The sequence below is a fragment of the Megascapheus bottae genome, chromosome 2 (assembly GCF_031878675.1).
Source record: "Megascapheus bottae isolate mThoBot1 chromosome 2, mThoBot2.hap1, whole genome shotgun sequence".
NCBI classification, from domain to species: domain Eukaryota; kingdom Metazoa; phylum Chordata; class Mammalia; order Rodentia; family Geomyidae; genus Megascapheus; species Megascapheus bottae.
In genome coordinates, this window is record NC_143510.1 from 57,165,492 (window position 1) to 57,188,691 (window position 23,200).

Here is a 23,200-nt window from a genome sequence, read left to right on the forward strand (position 1 = left end):
ATTAGCCCTCAGAAAAGGATGGTTATGCTATACACATAATCCATAACCAACCTTTCATTTGTCCACACTCAGCTCCACCTCAACACCTCTCTAGCTTGTTGGAGCACCTTTTCTTCATCAAACTGTTAGATGTTAGGCTGCTCTATTCTGGGTATTCTTGTACCACTCAGATGATTTACCATGCTTACTTGGTTCTAATTACTATGCATCTGAGCAGAGACCTTCAGCTTGGAGCCACATTTGTGAGGATGATGCATAATGACCCAGGGGCACTTTACAACCTCAGCAAACCACAGCTGAATCCAACAGCTACTCTCCTCTACCTCAGATAGCTTTCCTCTTCGAACCCTATTATTTCAGTAAAACCTAACAGTATTCATACTTACCCAAGCTGTTGGGAGTCATCTGTGATGATTTTGTGGTGTCAGTTTGGCCAGAGTAAACTATAATTTTTCACAATTCCCCTTTTAGGATGTCTCTGGTTAGGATAAGTTATAGGGAGGCTGTTACAGTTTGGAGGGGTGGCATGGCAATCCTGCAGCACATGGTGTGTGTGTGTGTGTGTGTGTGTGTGTGTGTGTGTGTGTGTGTGCATACACATGCACATATTCTTTGAAATATCTGATATAAATCTAGGTGCTCCTGTGAGGAAAAAGAGAGTAGAGAAGAAGGATGGAGAAGAGTGTGGGAGAGAAGAAAAGTAGACAAAAGGAGAGGGAGGAAGAGGGGAGGATTAGGAGAAGAGAGAAAAGAGGAAAAGAAAAGCCAAGTAAGGAGGGAAACAGAGGATAGGGAAGAAAAGAAGAGAAAGGGAAAGATGAAAGATTAAGAAAGGAGAAAAGACGAGAGAAGTAAGGAGGAAGAGAGCAGAACAGAAAGAATAGAATAGGAGAGAGGGAAGGAGAGGCAGAAAAATGGAAGACTGACTTTGTTACCTGGTATATTATATATATACGTTTATTTGTTTATTTGAAAGGGAATGGGGGAAAACAAGATGATTGGGAGGGGGCGGGGGGAGGGAAATGGGGACAAAAACATAAGAAGGGGTATCAATGTGTTAGAAGTAATACACCTACTATTCAGAGAATGTAACCATAACCCCTCTATACATTACTTTGACAATAAAAAATAAAATGAAAAAAAGGTATAACAAAGAACTGCCTCAGAAAAATCTAATAAAGCATTTCAAAACACTCAGCTTTGTTTAAAAAAGAAATATTCTAGACTTAGTGTGTCTTTTTTATTTTATTTTTATCATTGGGTGCAGTGTATAGCGGGGTTACAGTTACATTTGTCAGGTAGTGAGTACATTACTTCTCTCACATTGATTCCCCTTCTCATGCTTCTGTCCCCATTTTCCTCCCCTACCCTCTCTCAATCATCTTGTTTTCCCCCTTCCCTTCCTTATAGTGTCTTATACAGTCCCTTCTAACTACATATGTAATGGCATAATTCTAGAGCATCTAGGTTATTGTCATAAAATGCAACGAACATGCTAAATAATATAGACATTTCTGGAAAAATGAGTCAAATATTGGAAAGTGTTCAATAATGCAAACAAAATTAACACAAAGCTATGCATTTTCCAAAGATAACAGGATATATTGCTAGTGATTTTTTTTTTGCAAATTGAACTTTGCAATTCAACAAAAAAATTGTCGTGTATCTACTTGACGTATGTCAGGTTGACCTGCTTGATTCCAGAGGATGTGAATTAGCCAGTCCAGGTTCATGCCAAGTGAGGAGGAAAGCAGAGGATAGGGGAGAAGAGAAGAGAAAGGGAAAGATGAAAGGTTAAGAGGGGAGATAAGGAGAGGAGAGAAGTAAGGAGGAAGAGAACAGAATAGAAAGAACAGAATAGGAGAGAGGAGAGGAGAGTCAGAAAAATGGAAGAAAAGTGTGTGAAGGGATTCATTCCCACCTGTGGACAAAGCAATGCAACTTGAACCTCTCTATTCTGTGTGATGATCACAGGTACCAGGGCCAAGCAAACACCTGAGGCTCTACCTCAAGTACCTGATTTTGAGAGCTTAAAGTGAAGTAATGCATGATTTTAAACATTCTGTGCACTTAAAGCCTCCTCGTTCCCATGTGTACCTTTAAGCAGCTGCCAGGAATAGATAGACTCAGATTAGGGCAGCTGAAGAGGCTATGAGGACTGGAGGCGTAGCTTAGTAGTAGCGTGCTTGCCTAGCATGTGAGGCACTTTGAGATCCATCCCTGACAGTCCCCCACCTCCCACCTCCAGAAAGAGCCTTTAAAAGGGAAACGCAATGGACTGTCCTGCCAGTACCCTCTTCTGTTTTGAGAGCATTTTTTGCTCCTCAATTCAGGTTTTAACATGTTCAAGTTGGATCACACAGGGTACTCTAATAGCCAGCAGAAAGGACCAATTCAAACCTCCAAATCCAAGGGTAAATAGCAAACCAAAGAAACTTCTATTTTGTTCTCTTCTTCCCTATTAGGCTCACTTCTTTCCTCCAACCCCTTTCCCAGATAGGCACACATATATACACATGCAAACTCTCCTATATATCTAATCCACCAGAAATGTAGGTGCTTCTGTGATGGGACAGGGGCACATGAGGCTAACAGACTACTTTTCCCAGTCGTGGAATGACTGGGTCTCCTGAGGCAGGAACTCAGATCTGTCCCCATCCATGTGGCTCAATGGGTCAATGGCCTCAATGGCTTTCTACCTGCCCTACATCAGGGTGTTTGGAAATGTTGCGAGTGTCTCATAAGGTGCTCTGACTTTTCACAGTGGAAAGCATCCAAGGGCCTTGTGGTGGGGCATGGAGCCTGGTAGCATATGATGGGAACATTTCTAGTCTTTGGATACATTCCATCAAAACAAAACTGGAACCTCACCCTTGATCTCCATCTAACATGAGCATACAGCAAACTACATGCAAAAGAGTGACAGCATATTAGAAGCCAGATAACCTACATTCTAGTCAGAGGACTTCCCTGTGGACCTTATACCCGAGTTTCCACTTTCTCACCTGGGAAATGAATGCACTGAGTAGAATGTCAGAATCCTGATTATATGGTAGTCTGAGCATTCAACTACATCTTACCAGGCCCCAAACCAACAATTTACAGGTCAGAAACTCAAGCTAGCAGGAAGTAGTTTCCTCATATAATTGCATCTATCCAGACAGCTGGATACTGGGCAGTGAGAAGAAAAGGAATGAAGAACCAAGGGCCTAGTTCTCAGACTCCTAGCATTTGATTGCAGCTGTTTGCACCTGACAAATCACATGGAAAGGCCTTTTGACAGGGACAGAACCAACTGACAAGAGAAAGCCAGCTCCTAGAGTTGGAACACTGTCTCTTGGTTCTCCCCAATCACCACCGTCAGCAAATGAGTTAGATGAAGCCTCTTGATGACACTGATTCGCATAAGCAAGCTAATTTGTTATGATGAAATACTGGGTGTTATTTCAATATTGACTTATTAGGAATAAAAGCACTAAAGGATAATATGTTGGGGAAAATGCTGAAATAGTAGAAAGACTATATTGGAAGAAAAACTGATGAAATCAGAACAAAGCTTGTACTTTAGTCAATAGGGAAATGTATATTCGTTTTCTGCTAATATGGAACAAATTAAACCATGGTCTAGTAGATCAAATCTGACTAGAGGCCTGTTTTTGCTTTGCTTTGTTTTGTTTTTGTGCAAGTTTTGAGGCTTGAATGCTCTATCACTTAAGCCACAACTCCACTTCTGAGAGGTCTGTATTTCTTAAAGGGTTTAAAGTAAGAAGTATATATGAGTCCACAATTAATGCCAGAAACAATTGCTGGATTCATTGGATAAACTCTCTTGCTTCACTGGTTTCTAGTTAGTCCTAGTTAGTGAAGTTAGTCCCTATTTAAACTTAGAAGGTCTTTTATAAAGGCTAAAATCTTAGTATAGTAGTTTTTAAGGTGCAGTGGTCAGACAAACAACACTGAAGTTACTTTGAACTTATTTGAAACATAAATTTGTGTCTCATTCTACTCCCACTCAATAAATTATGGTATACCTTTATAGGTGATTCTAACACGAGTTAACACTTGAGAACCAATAGTCTGAGGAAAGGCATATTTACTTATTTATTTATTTATTTTTGTCGGTCATGGGGCTTTAATTCTGAGCCTGGGCACTGTCCCTGAGCTCTTCGGCTCAAGGCTGCTGCCCTACCCCTTGAGCCACAGCCCCACTTCCAGTTTTTTAGTGGTTAACTGGAATAAGAGTCTCACGGACTTTAGTGTCCAGTCTGGTTTTGAGCCACAATCCTCAGATCTCAGCCTCCTGAGTAACTAGGATTATAGGCATGAAAGGCACTTTTAGAATCAACCACTTTTGATAACAAAATATCCATTCTTCGTGTTTCACTAAAGAAGATCATTCTTTTTGATGTGAACCAGCCATACTTCCAGTGGTGTTTGCATTTAAGTGTAAAATAATTTTCCAGGGTTGTTTCTACTCCCTCATCTTCCCTATTATGAGTAGCAAATAAACCCATAGCACTTAGCAATTCACACTAGGTATGCTAACTGCTTTAGGAAAGCACTATCTGTGGAATTGATTTAATTGACATTTATTGTCATAGGAAAATAGGTAAGTGAAAAGTCACCACAAATCTTCTAGACATACAAGTTAATAGTTGTGCTGAGTCCTTGGGAATACAGTGTATTATGACCTATCAAGCAGGTGTCTACACTCTAGGAAAATCTCAGCCTGTGGTCATCCTAGCATGAGCCTGCAGACAGAAGGATCGCTTGGCTCAGATGACTGAATACAACATGGACAAGAGAGTGAGTGACCCTATCTGAAAAAACAAAATGTAACAAAAAAGAGGAAGAGAAAAAAGGAAAAAAGAACAAAAATGGGGAGAAGGGGAGGGGGAAGGGAGAAAGAGGGAGAAAGGGAGGGGGGAAGAGAGAGAGAGAGAGAGAGAGAGAGAGAGAGAGAGAGAGAGAGAGGGGGGGGGGGGGGAGGGAGGGAGGGAGAGAGAGAGAACTTTGTGATGAAGCATTCATAGACAGATCTTGACTTTCCCAGCCTGGTTAAGTGGACTTGGATTTGACCCCAATGAAGGACCATAAATTCTGGTAGCACAATCTACCAGTAACCTTTATGGCCTGGCTCTCAAATTTCAAAAGGATCAAGTAGATTTAGTCTTTCAACTCTAAACCAAAGGACTCAAGAGAGCTTTGCTAACAATAGTAGAAACTGACCTAAAAGAGCAGTGGATGTTAGGGGAGTTCTCAGAGAAGCCAGGAGGGCCCCACAGGCCAGTCTATCACAGAGAAGACAGAAGAGTTATTAGAGGGAAACTGAGCCTGTCACTAGCAGGACAGAAAATGAAAATGCTCCTAGCTCCAAACAGGCAGGCTTCTGATAGATTGTGTAGGCCAGGAAATAGCTCACTGTTGATCCTTCCTTCTGCTCCCAACCACCAGTCATCACTCAGCAAAGAAGCAGAACTATAACACACATTCACCCTTAACCGAGAGCAGTAAATATTTGTGCATGGCCTTATCTACGATATATTACGGATGCAAAATATTTCCAAGGTTAATTAAATAGATTACTCTATATGTACAGAAGGAAGGTGAACTGTTTTCTTTTTTAAAGAAACACTGCTTATCAAGCAATGTTTTCTAAGTTAATAGAGTAAGAAAGTCCTCCAAGCAGACATTTTCAATTAATTCTTATGAATGCCCACGTATGTTCTCCAAATGGGCAAAAAATAAATAAATAAGAATACAGTGTGGGGAGACAAAAAGAAAGGGCACAGAGCAAAAAGCATTCTAGTTTTTGAGCATTTTTCCACCAAATGCATCAGATGTCATCAACACCTTTATAATAAGGTGTAAACCTGCCATGAGGGTGGTTTTAAAACAGTGTGAACACACACAAATCACAATAAACTTCTTAATTTGTTCTTTAATTCTTATGTGTTGCTAAGAGACTGCCTTTTTCAAGGCTCAAATGCACAGATAATTCCAAATTTAGAAAACAGGCATACTTGCAAAAGAAGCATCAAAAAGGCAGCCAGATAGAGGTAAAATTTTATTTGGTAGCGATCAACCCACATTTCTCCCAACAGTTTCCTGAAACATATTATTGAATGCTGGGGTGACTCATGCAAATTTCAAAATTTATCAACCCCAGCTCTATGGCAATCTGTTCTGTGAGTTTACACACATTCCAATTTGTAATCTCCATAACCTAGCCAAAGGAGAAAAGGAGAGCGATCAGACTCTAAAAGCAAAACAGCCTGCAACTGAACAAGACAACTGGAAGGCCACGGAAAGGACATGGGTAACATCACGACTTCTGGTGAGTGATCAAGAGATGTAGATTCTCATTTGGGATATGTTGTAATCCACATGCAGAGCTGGAAAACATAGCACATCTTCATACATGCAGACATGCTACAACACAAATATTCATGTTCTATAGAAGTCAGAGCCTATGTTGTATTATGCTGTTAAGAGATAAAGCTCACACAAAGACTTCATTGGGCTTGCATGACAGTCCTACTCTACATATCGGTATAGTATCAAAGAATAGGAATTTTAAAAAATCTGAGCTTTCAAGAAACTAAACAATTATATCCATCCATCCAAAAAACAACAAAAAAAAGCTATGTAGAGATTGTAACCCTCGGTATGATGCTATTGGAGGTACAGCTCATGGGAGACAATCAGGTCTCAAGAGGTAGAGCACGCATGATGAGATCAGTGTCTGAAAAGAAATCTGAAAGAGTTCCCTCACTGTCTTTCTGACACGTGGGCACTCAGTGAACAGTTAGCAGTATACCATCCAGATGAGTACTCCCCTAATCCCCAGCTGTACTGACACTCTGATTTCAGAAGGCCTGTCTTCAGAGCTGTGAGAAATACATTTCTCTCCTTCCTAAGCATCCAGGCTGTGGCATTTTGCTGCAGCATCTGAACTGACTCAATTCTGACACTCATATATCCCATTTAACTTCTGTGAAGAGTGATTTCCTTGTCACAACAAGAGAGGAAAGATGGGCATGTGTGGGGTAGGAGGGTGGAGGATAATCTTTTGTGTAGCCAATATGTCCTCATAACAATTTGCTTCTCATATCAGTTCAAGAAAGGGAACTGAAAGGGAACAGAAAGGGAACTGAGACCAGAGAGGAAACTTCCCAGACTGTTGGGGTAGTACAGATAGGATCAAAAGCCTGGTCTCTCTGGCTTCAAAGCAACACCAATTGTTTTCAGAGTCCAAATATGAGCATCTTCTTCTCAATGCTCCCACATATTTCAATCTCCATATGCTGTGATAATCATTTCCAAGTCCCATCTCAGATCTCATCCTCTCAAGTGAAGTGGCCTTCCAAACATCACCAGATAAACTTTTGATAAATAGAGAACATGGAAGCCAAAAATGTCAGGGTCAACACCTCTGTTTATTTCTCCATCGCCTGATATATTTGTGTTAGTTACAGTTTGCTCAGGAGAGTCTGTGCTTCCAATGGCTGTGGCAGGCATACGGTTGCACAATGAGTCGTAGCATTCGCTGATGCCATATGTCCCCTGTGGACACAAGCCAAATCTCTAAAGCCACTCTTTCAAAACCCTTAGGAGGCAAGTTTACATTTATAATGAAGGGACGATGACTATCATTAGCTGAATCCAAGGGGTTCTTCTCTTTCCATTTTTAAATTGCTTGAAATTAAAGCATCATTTATAATGGAATGTGGTGTCTGGTTTCATAAAAAAGTTCATTGCTTCACATTTGAAATCTGCAGCCAGCAGAAGAGAAGCCATAGCAGTTGGTGCCTCAGGCAACAGAGGCCTTTTGGGTAAATAGTATTTCTGTGTTGACAGGAACTGCCAGTTGTACCTGCTTTAAAATGATAGACATCTTTATAGAATCTGCTTCTATCAAAATGTATCCACACTAACACATATACACTTACCACTAAGGCAGTCAAGTCCAATTCCAAGAGCAGAGCTCTTCTCCAAGGGAGACACATCCTAAAGGCAAAAGAAACTTTTCCTATATATGATAGCATTTCTATTACTATTAAAATGCTGTAAGTTGCCATAGCAGTAAGTGCCTGGAAGGAACATTACAGCAGAAAGCCTTTTCTGTGAGCATCCCTAAGGGCTCTTGAATGCCTCCATCCCTTGAAGCTACAAGGACTACTGCAGCAAGTTTGGGTCCCAAATTAATGCAAGGAGGGCAAGTTCTACTAGCTAATTCTGACATAAGCTTTAAGATTAGAATCAAATGGGAATGACAAAAATGGAAAGCACATAGAAACTAATCAAACTGTAATACGGTTTGCTTACTTCAGAGAGTTGCTCTATAGCCAATTTAGAGAGATTATTCACAAATACACAAAATGTTTTAAAGTAAGTCCTTTTATTTGTTTTTAAAAATAGGATTTTTAAAAAGATTACAAAGCAGAAACTCTAGATCATTATGGAGACAAAGGTCACAAACACAAAATGAATTATTGGTCCATCTGTAGCACACGATAGTAAGAGCCAAAGCTCTAATAAGGTGGCCTTTGGGGGTTAGGACCCTGTGGCTCTTCTTCACTTAGCATCTAAGTATTAGTTCTTCACTGTAGTAGCAGCCATGACATAAATTTACTTTAGGAATTAAGGAAGATAATACTTAACCTTTAAGCAGTGCAGGCACATAGGAAAAACTAGTCTATTCTTTTGCAGCTGAAATATTTATTAATACTACTAAAATGAAAAAAGGAACCAAAATGAGAATGGAAATTGAACCAATAAGGACCAGCCTCAGAGAGTAGCTCTCAAGATCATAAACATTCAGCCAACAGTTTGGAGATAATCATATAGGCCTATCTCCTATGATCAACAGAGAACGAATCCTACTAATTATTTTTTTTACCATATTTCCTAATAAGATATTTAGGTAGCAATGAATCATTGTTTTTTTTTTAAATGACACAGTTATACTGTTCATCATAAACATCTCTACTTTATGTAGAAATGCTGAAAGATAATATTAACTCCTTCTAGAATGCCCATAGACATTAGATCATACACGGGGAAAAAATCAAACTTCATGTATTTCAGACATCTAATTCAGAGTCCTCCCCATTTGAACAATTCTTTTCCTTAGAATTGCTTTCATCAACATCAAACCTGAAAGCCTCTTGAAGGATGCAAGATTAATGTTAAAAACAGCTGGTGAATGGGGTGGGAGGAAAACACAGTGTGGCTAAAGACAAAGCAACAGTAAGTCAGGCACATGTATGGTCCAGAAATACCCTGGATTAGTATTTTAAGACTTCCACCCATGATGTGTTCTCATGCTGCACATTTTAATGCTTTTGTGGTATTTGAAGGAAGGAGAAGGAAAGTAACAGTAGTGAATAAAATGAATCTGGCTAAGTAACAACCAGACCTGTGGGCTACAGGTCAACTGTGGAGAGTAAGAACTTTCTGTGCCATTTTAGATGTACTCAGAAAATGATGGAGCATACCCCTCACCTCTAATTCCTCTAAAGGCAGAAAAAAATGAGACATATGTAGTCAACTTAAGCTTTGGGGATGCAATTCTGTAAGTTCACTGATAGAACATTTGCTTATCATATACAAGACTTTGGGGTTCAATCCCTAGCACCACTGAAAACTTTAGTTTAAGATGTACAAACTTGATATGTAGCAAGGAATCAGAAGTGTGTCTAGCTGCCATTTATTTTTGGTGGAGCCAGGTGGGATAACACGCATAGCTAAAAACTTTTTAAAATATTACTCAGTCACTATGTCACATCTCAGCATTTAACCCAGCAGATCTATAAAGACATCATCAACTTCTAGAAGAGAACTGAGCAATGTGAGAGCAAATGTAATATTTGACATGGTTGTATATTTGACCTAATTGCTGGATAAAATATTTTTGAAAAGGGAGAAGAAAGGATTTACTTCTTTTGAAGTCATCTTATAATAGTGAATCTTAGTGATGGATAAAATCTCAAATCACACACATACACACAGGCATACACAAGAATAAAAGTACAGAAAAAGAATAAAAATTTGAATAGTTTAAAACTATTCATATTGGCACCATTTTAAATGAATTATGGGTACTGTTTGGATTTTTATCTCAGTATGGAACTGTGGTACCACTGAAAAAGGTCTTCAAAAGCCATGACAATGTTAAAACAAAAAGTGATCTTGTACAAAAAAGGCGACAAAACGGAGGTACAAAATGTTAAGCTGGTTCTTAGTAGAGTGAAGTTTTGTTTTGTTTTGTACTGAGGACTGAATGCAAGGCTTTGTTCTTGCTAGGCAAGCACTATAACATTTACATCATATCCTTTTACTTTAATTTTTTTCTGATAAAGTCTGTCACTTTGAGCTAGTCTTAAACCATGATTTCTTGTCTCCTCCTAATGAGTAGTTGAGATTACAGAGTGTACCACTATGATTGGCCCTTAATGCAACTGTTTCTTATAAATGACTGCAATATCATATTTTCCTGAACTGTTATCCCGAGCTGCTTCCTGGGTGCTCCTTGAGTGATTAATGGATACTAATGGAAAACTGTGAACAAAATTAAAGAAGAAAGCTTACTAGTAGACAGAACTGTGCATGTTTTATTATGAGATAAATTCATAGGGCTGTTGTCAGATGCCAAACAGTGAGAGAAAAGGCAGGACAAACTGCCTTTCTTGGTTAGGGATGGAAGAAAAGAGCTTGGAGTGACCACTGGTTGCCAAGAGTGTTAGTGTGTCAGAGTACATCCAATAGTAGTATGTACAAACTGGCATTTTAGTTTATGAAATACTAAATCTTTGGGAAAAGAGTCAATGCTCCACTATACACTTTGCAAGGCATAGTTTTCAGCTCTGGAGAACTAGCCCTAAGTTGGTGCAATGATCCTGAGTTCTGCCAGGCAGCACAGTTAGGAGCTAAAGAGGGGACTTCAAAGCCAGGCCCTTTGGTTCGAATTCTGACTTTGCCACACCCACTAGTGTAACCCTGAACAATTTATTTCCTCACCTATAAACTAGGATAACACTTGCTGTTGTAGTTTGGATCTGGAGTGTTCCCCCAGAGTCCCGTGGCTTGGTGACATTGGGAGGTGGAGGAACCTTTAGGGGGTGGGGCAAGTTAGGTCTTTAGGGGCATGTCCTTGGAGGAGATACTGGCTCCTTCCCCCTCTCTTTTGCTCTGCTTCCACAGCAGTGGGAAGGGAGGCGTTTTCTCTACCATGTGCTTTCTGCACAGGTTCACCCTCACCACAGGCCCACAGACAATGGTGCAACCTGATCATGAACTGAAACTTCTGAAACCAGGGGCCAGAATAAACTTTTCCCTTAACGTTCATATTCTCAGGTGCTTCTTTTTCTTTTTTCTTTCTTTCTTTCTTTTCTTTTTTTGTCACAGCAATGGAAAGTAAATGTGGCACCCATCCAGTAAAGCTATTAGAAAAATTAAGAGAGAGAGCATTTGTAAAGAACTTAAAAAGCATCTGGAAAATAAAGCAAGCATTGTATGAGTACTTAAAAATATAACTAGCAGCTGGGTGCCATGGCTCACTCCTGAAATCCTAGCTACTCAGGAAGCTGAGGTCTGAGGATAGTGGTTCAAAGCCAAGCAGAGCAGGAAAGTCTGTAAAACTCTTATCTCCAATTAACCACCGGAAAGGTGGAAATGGAGCTGTGGCTTAAGAGGTAGAACATTAGACTTGAGCAAAAACGCTAAGGGAGCTGGAAGTGGTAGAGTGCTAGCCTCAGCAAAAAGGCTCAGGGACAATGCCCAGGCCCTGGGTTCAAGCTCCGGTCTCCCTCCCTTCCCCACTTCTCTCTTTCTCATACACAAGTACAAGTCCAAAAGTGAAAGACATGATTTTTTTTTGTAATGATATTGAAACAAGAAAAGTTAACATAAAGTCTAAAATAAGGTGTCAATACATGAAAGAGAGAAGATCATTCATTTTTAATTTTAAGAGATGGAAGCAATGTTTTTCCTATTGTTTATTAGCTTATAAGGCTTGGCTCGGTGGTATTAGAGGAAGGGAGGACCAAAGGAGAGAATAATCAAGTGGGTTTGCATGTATGAAAAGAAAACAATGAAACTTGAAATTGTCTTAAGAAATGAGGAGAGGGCAAAGGAGAGGGACAGAAGGGGAGAGCATAATCAAGATACATTGTGTTCATGCATGGAAATGTCCCAACCAACTCTCCCGTGTAATTAATATATGCTAATTTTAAAAAGTAAAGGGTGAATTCAAGGAACTTGGCAATGCTAGAGCTAACACAGGTACAGAATATACTGACAACAAAAGGCCTTAATGTACTGAATATCCATGGGAAAGCAAATGGAACAGCATGTCAAAGTGATGAATTACCTTAATGCTTTAAGAGGTACACTCACTATAGACTGCATCCCTCACATCCTAGGAAATGAAATCCCTACACCCCCTTAATGATTAGAGCGAAGCAAATAACTGAGCATGAGTTAGCTCCCAATGATGCAAAGAACCAGGAAGCATTAGAGTGACTGAGCAATGATCTCTGAAATGGCAGCCAAGCAAAACTTGCAACCAAAGCATTCTGTGCTGTCATGAAAACAAAAGCTAGGACCCGGATGCAAATCATGATTTGCAAATTATGCAAATCATGACTAATATAATGAATGGCAAATAACTGTAAAATGGGGTCTAAGCCAGTGACTTGAATCTGATGAACTTAGTTATGACTCCAAATCAAATCAGTTTATAACCAGATTTTCCCATCTCAGCTGGTCAGATGATTTTCCTGGCTCTGATAAGATTTCTGTAATGGTGGAAATATACTACTGTGTTATTTGTATTCCTAGAAAAAGCCTCAAAATGTATATTGCTGTCACACTAGAAGTTATAAAAAATATATGCTGTTACAAAACTTAAAAAGTTGAAGAACAACAAACGAATTGTCATGAATTTTTTGGTAGTTTAGAACAGGATTATGTGTGATGTGTTTTGTAATCTCTGGATTTTTGTGGGCTGTTTCCAGTGTTAGCATGATTGAATGAAGCATTATTGTACTTTAAATTATTGTAAGATGTAAGTCTACAATCCATGTTTACAAAAGACTAACAAAATTGGTTTTCAAAATTCAATTTTAGATAGTGCTTCTCTCCATGCACAAAATCCCCTGGGGTATGAAAGCATATATAAAGTGGGTCATCACAAGAATGTCCAGAGGGAAGTAAATTGTATTTCTGCACATGAAAGAAAGACTATTCAGATACACAGTAATCCACTTCTCCCTTCACAATACCCCCTAAGACAAACAAAAGCTAAAGGTAACAATAGGGAAAGACAGGAGAAACATTACACAGTTGATAAAAGGTCTTTAATCGTCCATCTATTAAAAGTAGGACATGGGAAGAATTGGATATTAACCACCCCAGACCCTGGCTCCAATTATTTGCACAAATGCAGTCAGACATGCATAGCAAACAACACATTCACATTCCTCCAGTCTCAGCTTTGAAGTAAAATGAATCTGAAAGATGGAGAGTGCTCCTGTGTTAGGAGCAATTAAATAAAATGCTGATGTTTTAGATGAGGAGAAGGGTGGAAGTGGGGCTGAAAAAGGCTTTGAACTTTTCCTGACTCATTTTTTTTTTCACCACTGAAACCTTGAATCTGTTCCTTCCTGGCAACTTTTATTCCTTACGAATTTCATTTTTGTTTGTTTGTGATAGGTTGGCTAATCATTTTTTTCTCTACCACTCTTTCCCCCTACCAATGGAAAAGTCTCTCTCTCTCATGTTCATGAATGGGAAGAGAACAAGAAAGAGCTGGCATTCATGTACTGTGTACCAACCTGTACCAAATACAACAGAGGGAAATTTCCACTATCATCTCATTCCATCACCATGAATCTTCAGAGCCAGATATCATCACCTTAGCTCTCTACATGGAGAAACTGGAGTTCTGAGGAAATGAGCAAATTGTTACAGGTCATCAGATCTGCTACCACCACCTGCTTGCTCTTCTATAAACCTGAGCTGCCTTCTATACCTCACTCTTTATACTAGGCCAACCGCTGTACTTTCTCAGATCAACTACAAGTCAAAGACCTTGATTTGAAACAACACCTATAAACGTAGCAGATAAAATGTTCTGATATAAGTATCCTCCGTCTATCCAACCAGCACTCCCTACATAAACTATATCAACCCCAACACAGATTGTAAAAACTCTTGGTGTGACCTGAAGAATTGGTGTGCCTGTATCACAAAGGACCACGAAAGCTTGTTCTGCATGTTCTAGCCAGACAGGAGCAACGAGTTCTCCATATCTGCCTTCCCCAATGTCAGGTGTGGGAAGGGCCCTGGAGACAAGCATTCTGCTCCCAGAGGCTGATAGAACAGCAGCACCCCTTCTCCTTTCATCACTCTCCTCACAGCACTTTCTCAGCACTAGCAAGGCTGGAGAAAGGCTTTAAAACCAGCCTGTGAAGAAGCTCTTAGGGAAACACCAGCAAAGACTATTTTTTTTTTATTTTCAAGATTTTTTTAAATATAATTTTTATTGTAATTAATAGAAGGGTTACATGATATTTGCCAGATAAATGGTGCCTTAATTCCCACACATTGATACCCTTTCACATGTCATGGTCCCCATTTCCCTTCCCCCCTCCCCCACCCCTCATCTTGTTTTCCCCCGTTCCCTATCCAATTTCAGATAAACAAATACAAATATATCCGAGATATCAGGTAACAAAGTGAGATAGTGTAACAATATGAGATAACCAAGGGACAGTAGAAGTGATGAGAGATAACATAGTACCTTAAGAACAACAATCATTAATTATATGGCTTATGTTTACATCATATTTTATTTTATTTTATTTTTTTTGCCAGTCCTGGGCTTGAGCTCAGGGCCTGAGCACTGTCCTTGGACTTTCTCAAGGCTAGAGCTCTACCACTTGAGCCTCAGCACCACTTCCGGCTTTTTTCTATATGTGGTACTGAGGAATCGAACCCGGGTCTTCATGCATGCTAGGCAAGCACTTTAACCACTAGGCCAAACTCCCGGCCTACATCATATTTTAAATGACAAGTTTAACAAACAATTGTTCAAGGAGGGAATCTCTAATTACATTCTCTGGGACTTAGTCTTTAGAACTTAATCAAAATTAGGCTAAGGGTTTGTATGTCATAGAAACATATCAGTTTATGAAATAAAATATTATGATTATAGAGTCATAGTTTTTTTGTCTGTATAGTTATGTTTGTATTTCCATTACCATGTCCATTGCTTTGGGTATGCAGTTATTGAGTCCTCGCTCTTGTATACTTTGGATTTAATAACCGCATATTAAGGATACCATGCACCTTTTGTTCCTTAGGTCTTGACTTGTCTCACTTAGCATGATTCGCTCTAGATTCATCCACTTCCCTGCGAATGCCATTATTTTATCTTGTCTATTGGCTGTGTAGAATTCCATTGTGTATATATACCACATTTTCTGTATCCATTCATCTGCAGTAGGGCATCTGGGTTGCTTCCATCGCCTGGCTATTGTGAATAGTGCAGAGATGAACATAGCTGAGCAGGTGAGCAAAGACTATTTTTAAAAGCTCAAAGCTGAAAAGAAATTAACCTTCTATTTGTTTTACAATGTTGTACACAGAGGAAAAGCTGTATTGGGGACAAGCTGAGGACAATCAGCTGACTTGGTTGTTTATGATCTCAATCATTCAGAAAGAACAGGTCATCAGAATTGAGTTTGCTTGTTTTTATTTTAGTTGAAAAAGCCTATCTTAGCCATGCATTGTAATCCTAGCTACTCAGGAGGTTGAGATCTGAGAATCACAGCTTGAAACCAGACTGGGCAGAAAAGCCCACGAGACTCCATTTAACCACCAGAAATTGGAAGTGGCTCTGTGATTCAAAGTAATAGAGCACTAGCCTTGAGCAAAAGAGCTTAAAGGCAGATCCCAGGCCCTGAGTTCAGCCCCACAACTGATTAAAAAAAAAGAAAAAGAAAAAACCTACCTTAAGAGGCAAAAGAATTGTATTTTCAATAAGCAAAAGTCCTTTACCATGTGCACTCCAGAAAAAGGAAGGTATTGGAGGGAAGATATTAAGGGGAGAAGAACACTAATTCTTTGGAATTTTTCTTCATTTCTTTATTAGAAATATATTCAGGGGGAAGACACCATGGGAACTTCAACGGATGATGAAGTGATATGGAAGTGTCTCCTAATTGATGGAGACGGCGCGGGCGATGATCGGTGAATTAATCTGCTAGTGAAAAGTTTTGTTAAATGGTGCAATTCTGGATCCCATGAAGAAGGATATGGCCAGTACCAACGTATGCTGAACAGCTTGTCTCAATGTGACTTTTCAATGGGCAAAACTTTGCTGGTGTATGATATGAATCTCAGAGAAATGGAAAATTATGAAAAGATTTACAAAGAAATAGAAGGTAACATTGCTGAAGCACATAAAAATTGCTGAGTGCAAAAAGGAGATTCTTCAAGCAAAAAGAATGCAGAAGAATATGATGCTTTGGCGAAAGTGATCCAGCGTCACCCAGATAGGCATCAGACATTAGAGGAACTAGAGGCTCTGGGCAAAGAATTAGAACATCTTTCACATATTAAAGAAAGTGTTGAAGATAAGTTGGAATTGAGACGCAAACAATTTCATGTTCTTCTTAGTACTATCCATGAACTTCAGCAAACATTGGAAAGTGAAAGAAGGTGAAGAAGCTTTCATGGATATAGAACCTAAGTCACAGACAGGCTAGTTACTCATTCCCAAGAGTATTAAAATAGCTATATGACTGTGGTGTATTTATAATTTGTTATATTCTTGAAATATTTAGTTTTGGCAGTGAAATATTTCAGTTTTAAATATTTACATTTTATTCATATTCACACAAAAATGATTTCATTGTATATTTCATTGTATTATTGAGATGAGAGGTTATCTGTTATTGTACTGTAGTTTGAACTTAGGGCCTTGCATTTGCTGGGCAGATACTTCAACTCTCACCTGTATTTTTTATCCTTCCCCACCCTTTTCTTTTTATTGGTACCAGAGGTTGAACTCAGGACTCGGGGCTACCTGTTCTTGCTCTGCTTTCTTGCTCAAGAGTGAGCCGTGCCTACAGTCCAGAATTTTTTACTTCTTAGCTGAAGATGGCGTTTTCTAGATATTTTTATTCAGGATTCTTTTGAACTGTAATCCTCAGATATCAGCTTTTTGAGTAGGGCAGGTTGCAGTCTTGAATCACCAGTAGCCAGCTCAATTTTTGGTCTTAAATGTAGGAAATAACATGTATAAAAATGTTTTAAAGTTGCATGATTTTGTTCCTTACCACTCTAGGTAGTTTTTGGTAAAATTTATAGTTTTATAAAGAAAGATTGTAAGAAGGTGGCATTTTTGGTATGTATATGAGGTAGTAAAGTCCATGAATAAAACTTTGGGGGACCCAGAACCTACGAACTATATGCATGATACTTGTATATTCCTTGTGGGAAAGGGTTCCATGATGTTGGGGATTGCTGATTTAAGAGATAAATCTTAAGTATTTTATACTTGAGTATTAAATGCTAGTAATAAATTTTAGTATTTTTTAAATTTAATTTTATTTTAATGTATAGAGGGGTTAGTTATATTCACCAGACAGAAGGTGCATTACTTCTCACACATTGATACCCCTTCTCATGTTTTTGTCCTCATTTCCCTCCCCCCTCCTAAATTTTAGTATTTTAATACTTGCTTTAGTATGTAACACTGGAGAAACTTGGTTAAGTGTTTTGTTATGTTTTTTTTTTCCTATATGGTTCCTTAAAATCCATTTTAGAAAAGTAATGGAATAAAGAGTTGTTTGAAATAAAAAAAGAAATATATTCAGGACATTCAGATAAAAATAATTTAGCACATTGGGTTCAGAAATCAGATGCCCGTGAACAAATTTTTAAGGACATTCCAATTATGTCTGTGTCCTTTTGACTTATATCACTTTATCCAGGCTAACCCACCATAATGGAGAAGATTATCCATGGAAAAGGGCTTAACAACCACTTAAGGATGTCTCACAATAATCAAAACTGCCATCATCTCCTGCCTTTCATGTGCATTAGCAACTGTTCTTTAACAGTTCTCTAGCTGAATAAATGGACAGTCACTTGCCTGGAAAAACTTTCCACAACAAACTCAATCCTAAGTTCCCTTTCCATTTGGGCTATCATGCTGCTGGCAGTTTATCCCTCTAATCACACTTCTCCCTTCATGCTATAACTAGTGGAAGCCCAGGTTTTTGCCTTGGTTACTACTAAATCTCTGCTAAATTAGTCGTCGTCCATGTCAGGCTGGTTCTACATCTCACTCAGGACACATTCCACAACTCAAGAGGGTGACCAGCTGTCAAAGCAGGAGGACTGGAAGTGGGGTGAGCAGCACTAATGACCATCCTAGGAGGTTGGCAGAAATTTAACACTGCATCAGTAGTTAGCTTTCTGCCTCTGGCATACTAAAAGGTAACTGAATCAATAGATTCAATTAGTTGTTACAGTTTTGCAAAAGCTAGTAGGACAAATGCCAAATATTGACTCTGCATTTTCCAAACATAAAATCCACCCTAATCCAGTTGCACAAGAAGAGAACATATCTAAGCTCCCTGATAACCTAACTAACAATTTTACTAAGAGACTAATATGGCTCTAAAAACTAAAAGCAGATTTGCCCCCCAGCTGTTCCTACATATAGACACAGGATGCCTTGGCATTACCCAGTTGCTTCCACATGGCCCTGTCAAAACCCACTAGTTCGTAAATGATACACTGATATACCTGGCACGGACTGTCTTCAACTCTTATCACTTACACCAGCATTTCAGAGGAGTACCAATTCCGAGTCTTGCCAGCATACACAGTTAAGGGAAGCTCCCAGCAGAGGGGACCATGCAGAGAGCTCGAGAGAGAGGCAAGGATGAACACAATTTTAAATTCTTAAGACAATGGCCTGGACAAAACTGTCAATGGGGAAGAAGGGAAGTAGGGGCTCCAGAAGGTTTGAGAAACACTTGTATTTACTGGAGAAATGAAAAGAAAAAAAAATCAGAAAAAGATGCAGAAAGAAAGGAACACACTTGGAGTTGAGAGATCAAAGACTCCTGGGCTGGAGCATGAACAACAATTACTGGGGCAGGGAAGAAGACCCCGAGGATGATGAATTATGTAGAAGTCACTGGTGGCATCTGGTTGGCATTTCCCTAAGGAATGAGTGGAGACCACCCATGGCTGTGGAAGCACACTCACTCTTCCATCCTCAGAAACCTTGCTCCTCCCTCCCCAACCCTTCACTTATTTGCCTGACTTCTCAGCTCAAGGTTGGGGTGCTGGAGAAAAGCCTTCTAGGCTTCCTGGAGGAAGAACCTAGCCTTGGTGTCCTGTGCTGCTATATCAGCGTAACAACTTCACACCCCACTTGAGCGGTTTGTTTAGTCAGATGAGACTTCTCTTTACAACTTGAGCCAGGAGGCCAATCTTAAATGTCTTGGCTTCCAGGAAGTCAGTTGAGTTTTTGGGCTCAAAGGAGGCATTTGATGCATGTTTCTATAGAAAGGGAATAAAGGAGGCAGTAAGAATGTGTCCAGTAACTTGAAAGGCTGAGGCTGGTTAGTGGAACGCTGTTTTCTTCCAGAGCAACAGCTCTTACTGAGGAATACGCATAAGACGCTGAGAAAATAAGAGAAGGAAATGATAGATAGGACACAAATATGCCAGTTTGTGTGTGTATGTGTTTACATTTCTGGCAGGACATTTCTCCAGGACAGTGCCCAGGCCCTAAGTTCAAGCTCCAGGAAAAAGAAAAGAAATAAAAAGATGAAAAAAAAGAAAAGAGAGAGAAAGAAAGAGAGAAACAAAAGAAAAAGTGAGAAAGAAAGGAAGAAAGGGGGGGGTGAAGCAGTGAAGCAGTTCTGGTATGAGCATTTATACTGTGAAGCAAATAAATCAATCCTATAAGGGTATCAAAAAGCACATTAGGGAAGAAGCTGATGTCGACAGAGTCTGGACCACTCATCCTTATCCACTGTCCCTGGTGACCTTGTGAGAGCTACTGATGCTACGTAATGCTAGAAATGGACAGCATGCTACTTATCCTCCTCTCCAAAAACATAGTGCATGAACGGTTCAATCCACAAAGAATCAAGACAAATGAGCAAAATGCTTTAGAGCCTTGTAAAATATGCCACAAAGTGATATCTATGTTCGGAGCAAGCCTCTTGGTGCTGTTAAGATACAGTTTTATCATTGTGGCTTTATTAAACAAAATCTCAGGCAAGACATCATGTCATTTACTTTTAGGTCAGAGATGGTCACAGCAAGCCAGTGACACAGTGGCTGCAGGGCTACACAGTATTACAAGGTATTGATTAAAATTACATCAAGGATAGCTGCCTTCCACAGCAATTTAGCTTCTAATACAGGAAGACCTTCACTCTGTGCCAAGCGACAACACAATTCCAAGAACCATGGAGATGGTCTTAGGTCATCCAGCTCTGAACAACCTAGGACTGACACAGAGAGATAACATTCAAACTCTTTGCTAGCTATAGTCCTTCCTTTCCTGGAAGTATCAGTAAGAGGTTTTAACCAAGTTTACATTTTTAAATAGCTTTCAGCAGGCTATATTTGGATACCTAAGAGCTTACAAATAAAAATAATTTGGCTATAACTGAATGATTTATTGAAAAGGACATCTCCAAATGGTATTAACAGCTTGGTTTAATATATTTCATTGATGAGATTTTAAAGCAGATAGACAAAACACTTAAACTTTTCCAGACAATAATCACAGTAACAACATCAATACTCTTTAAATGGTAATCAGGGTGAGGGAATCTATGATTTTTTTATTACTTTTAAAGGCAGGATAGACGTTTGGAAGTCTAGGGATAGTATAGGGGTTTGAACTTGGGCCTTAAGCTTGCTTGGCAAATGCTGAACCACTAAGATACATCTTAGTCCTTTCCCTTTTAGTTTTTCAGCTAAGGTTTCCCACTTTTGCCAAGACTGGCCTCAAACTGTGATCCTCCTACTTCTCCCTGATAAGCAGCTGTGACTATCGGTATGTATCATCTTTGTTAGCCTCAGGATAGGCTTTTAAAAGTTTGTATTTTCCACCAGAACAATGTTATAATCCCTGCATGTGCTATTTTCTTCAGTGTTATGAAAAGTAGAGAAGAGCAGACTGTTCTCTATTCAAGAAGACAAGTTACCAATACACCAGAATTGGTTTTCATTGTGACTAAATTAATGCTACTAAATCAAGTGACAATGGGTTTTCAGTTTCCTTCCCCCTTTTGTCCTAATGTATATTCAGCCAACAGATTCTCTTAGAGATGTCATTTAAAGTCTAGTAAATAAGGCAGATGGAAAAGCACTAATTTTTAGGAAATAGATACAATCGTCTTACTTAAAAGTCAGTAAAAGCTAGTCTGTGCAGCACTTATTTCCTGGAATTTATTCCTACAGCATTGTTCAACCAGAAAGGATTAAATCACTGACCTAACTTTGAAATGAAGAAAACTGAGGACTGATAATGGAAGCCAGCTTGCCAAAAAGCCACAGGCTGGCTAGGGGAAGAGCCAAGATGATCCCAAACTGCCTCTTCACATTATTATCATGGCGCGACCCCACCACCACGATATTCCACTGTCATATGGCGCTTAAGTTTAATAAATCTGTCTTCCCCCAAAGCTCTGTACCTTTTCTCTCTTAGCACTGGGTGAAGGAGACAGACAATAGATGATGATGATCCAAAAAAGAGCAGTACAGAATATTACGAAGTAATCCCAGAAGTGCCACGGGCCTGGGAGTAAAGGTGTGTGCTTTAGCTCTGTCTATAATCATTTGGGGCTCCTATCATTTTGATCAGTCCAAGTGGATAATACTAACCTCCTTCAGTCATCTAAGGATCTTAAGCAGCCCTTTGGAGGAGAAAGCATACTCCTAAATTTACATACAAGTGCTCCATGTTTTCCTGTCTGTACCCTATGGTAAAAATATGAGATGGAGTGCTATGGTGAACTCTCACTACCACATATTACACCAGAAGTCCTTAAAGGGCAGTCTGGGAACTGCCAGGTGTCTTTAGGAACCCATCAAGGGATATATAAATTCAAAACTATTTCCCCATTCTTTTTCTTTCTCAGTCTCGTTTTCTCACAAATGTATACATTGGGCTGGCTTATGCCACCAACTGACAGAGTAAGCTGGTAAGTACCTCTGCCATCATGACACATATTAGAGCACTTTGCAAGTTATAGATACTTTTTTTTTTGTCAATTGGTACGCTTAAACTCTGGACTTGGGCACTGTCCCTGAGTTCTGAGTTCTTCAGCTCAAGGCTAGTGTTCTACCACTTGAGTGACAACATCACTTCCAGTTTTCTGATGATTAATTGGAGATAGTTTTATGGACTTTCGTTCCTGGGCTGGCTTTGAAGTGTGATCCTCAGATCTCAGCCTCCTGATTAGCTAGGATTGCAGGCATGAGCCACTGGCGCCCAGCTAGATACCTTCTTACATTTTTGTTTGGGAACATACCAACTTTTTTTTTCCATTAAGAATATGCTTATGTACTTGTTAAAAGAATTTATGCATTTTAAAATTTTCTTGGCATTAATTTCTAATATATTATCATCAGAGGTGGCCAACAAAAACAAAAGCCCTCAGAGTCACCACCTGAATAAATGCCTGCATCAGGATGGGTATTTAATTGCTGAAATTTAATCTAGACTTTAATATCTGCATAAGAAGATAATGACTTAGGGTTGGACAGAGAGGGGAAGGAGCCTTAGATAGCTCTGAGCTTTTGTATCCAAAGCAAACTGCTGCTTCAGCATGAACAATCCAGTCCATGCCTAATTCAATAACATTTTAGCGTGTACATAAAGGATTAATGAGCAGGCAATTTATGAATACAGTAATCCTTTTTTATCCACAGGGAATAAGTTCCAAGGACTCCAGCAACTAGTTGAAACTACAATTATAATTTATGTTTACAGTCTATGCATTTAGAAACTACACACAGGAAAAATTAAATCAACTAATAATAATAATATACTCATACTGTAGAAGTTATGTACATGCTGCCTCTTCTCTCTGAAAGTATTTTATTATATTAGAACTGCCCTTTTTGTGAGGAAAGAGGATGCAAA

General features: G+C 39.3%; 1 protein-coding gene and 1 pseudogene across 6 annotated transcripts in view; one reads left to right on the plus strand and one right to left on the minus strand.

The window, feature by feature from the left end:
* Nucleotides 1-23,200, minus strand: part of Ppm1h (protein phosphatase, Mg2+/Mn2+ dependent 1H) — a 199,276-nt gene that overhangs the window by 163,453 nt on the left and 12,623 nt on the right. The gene's annotated exons all lie outside the window — the stretch shown is intronic.
* LOC150067147 (THO complex subunit 7 homolog pseudogene) lies at nt 16,184-16,732 on the plus strand (annotated as a pseudogene).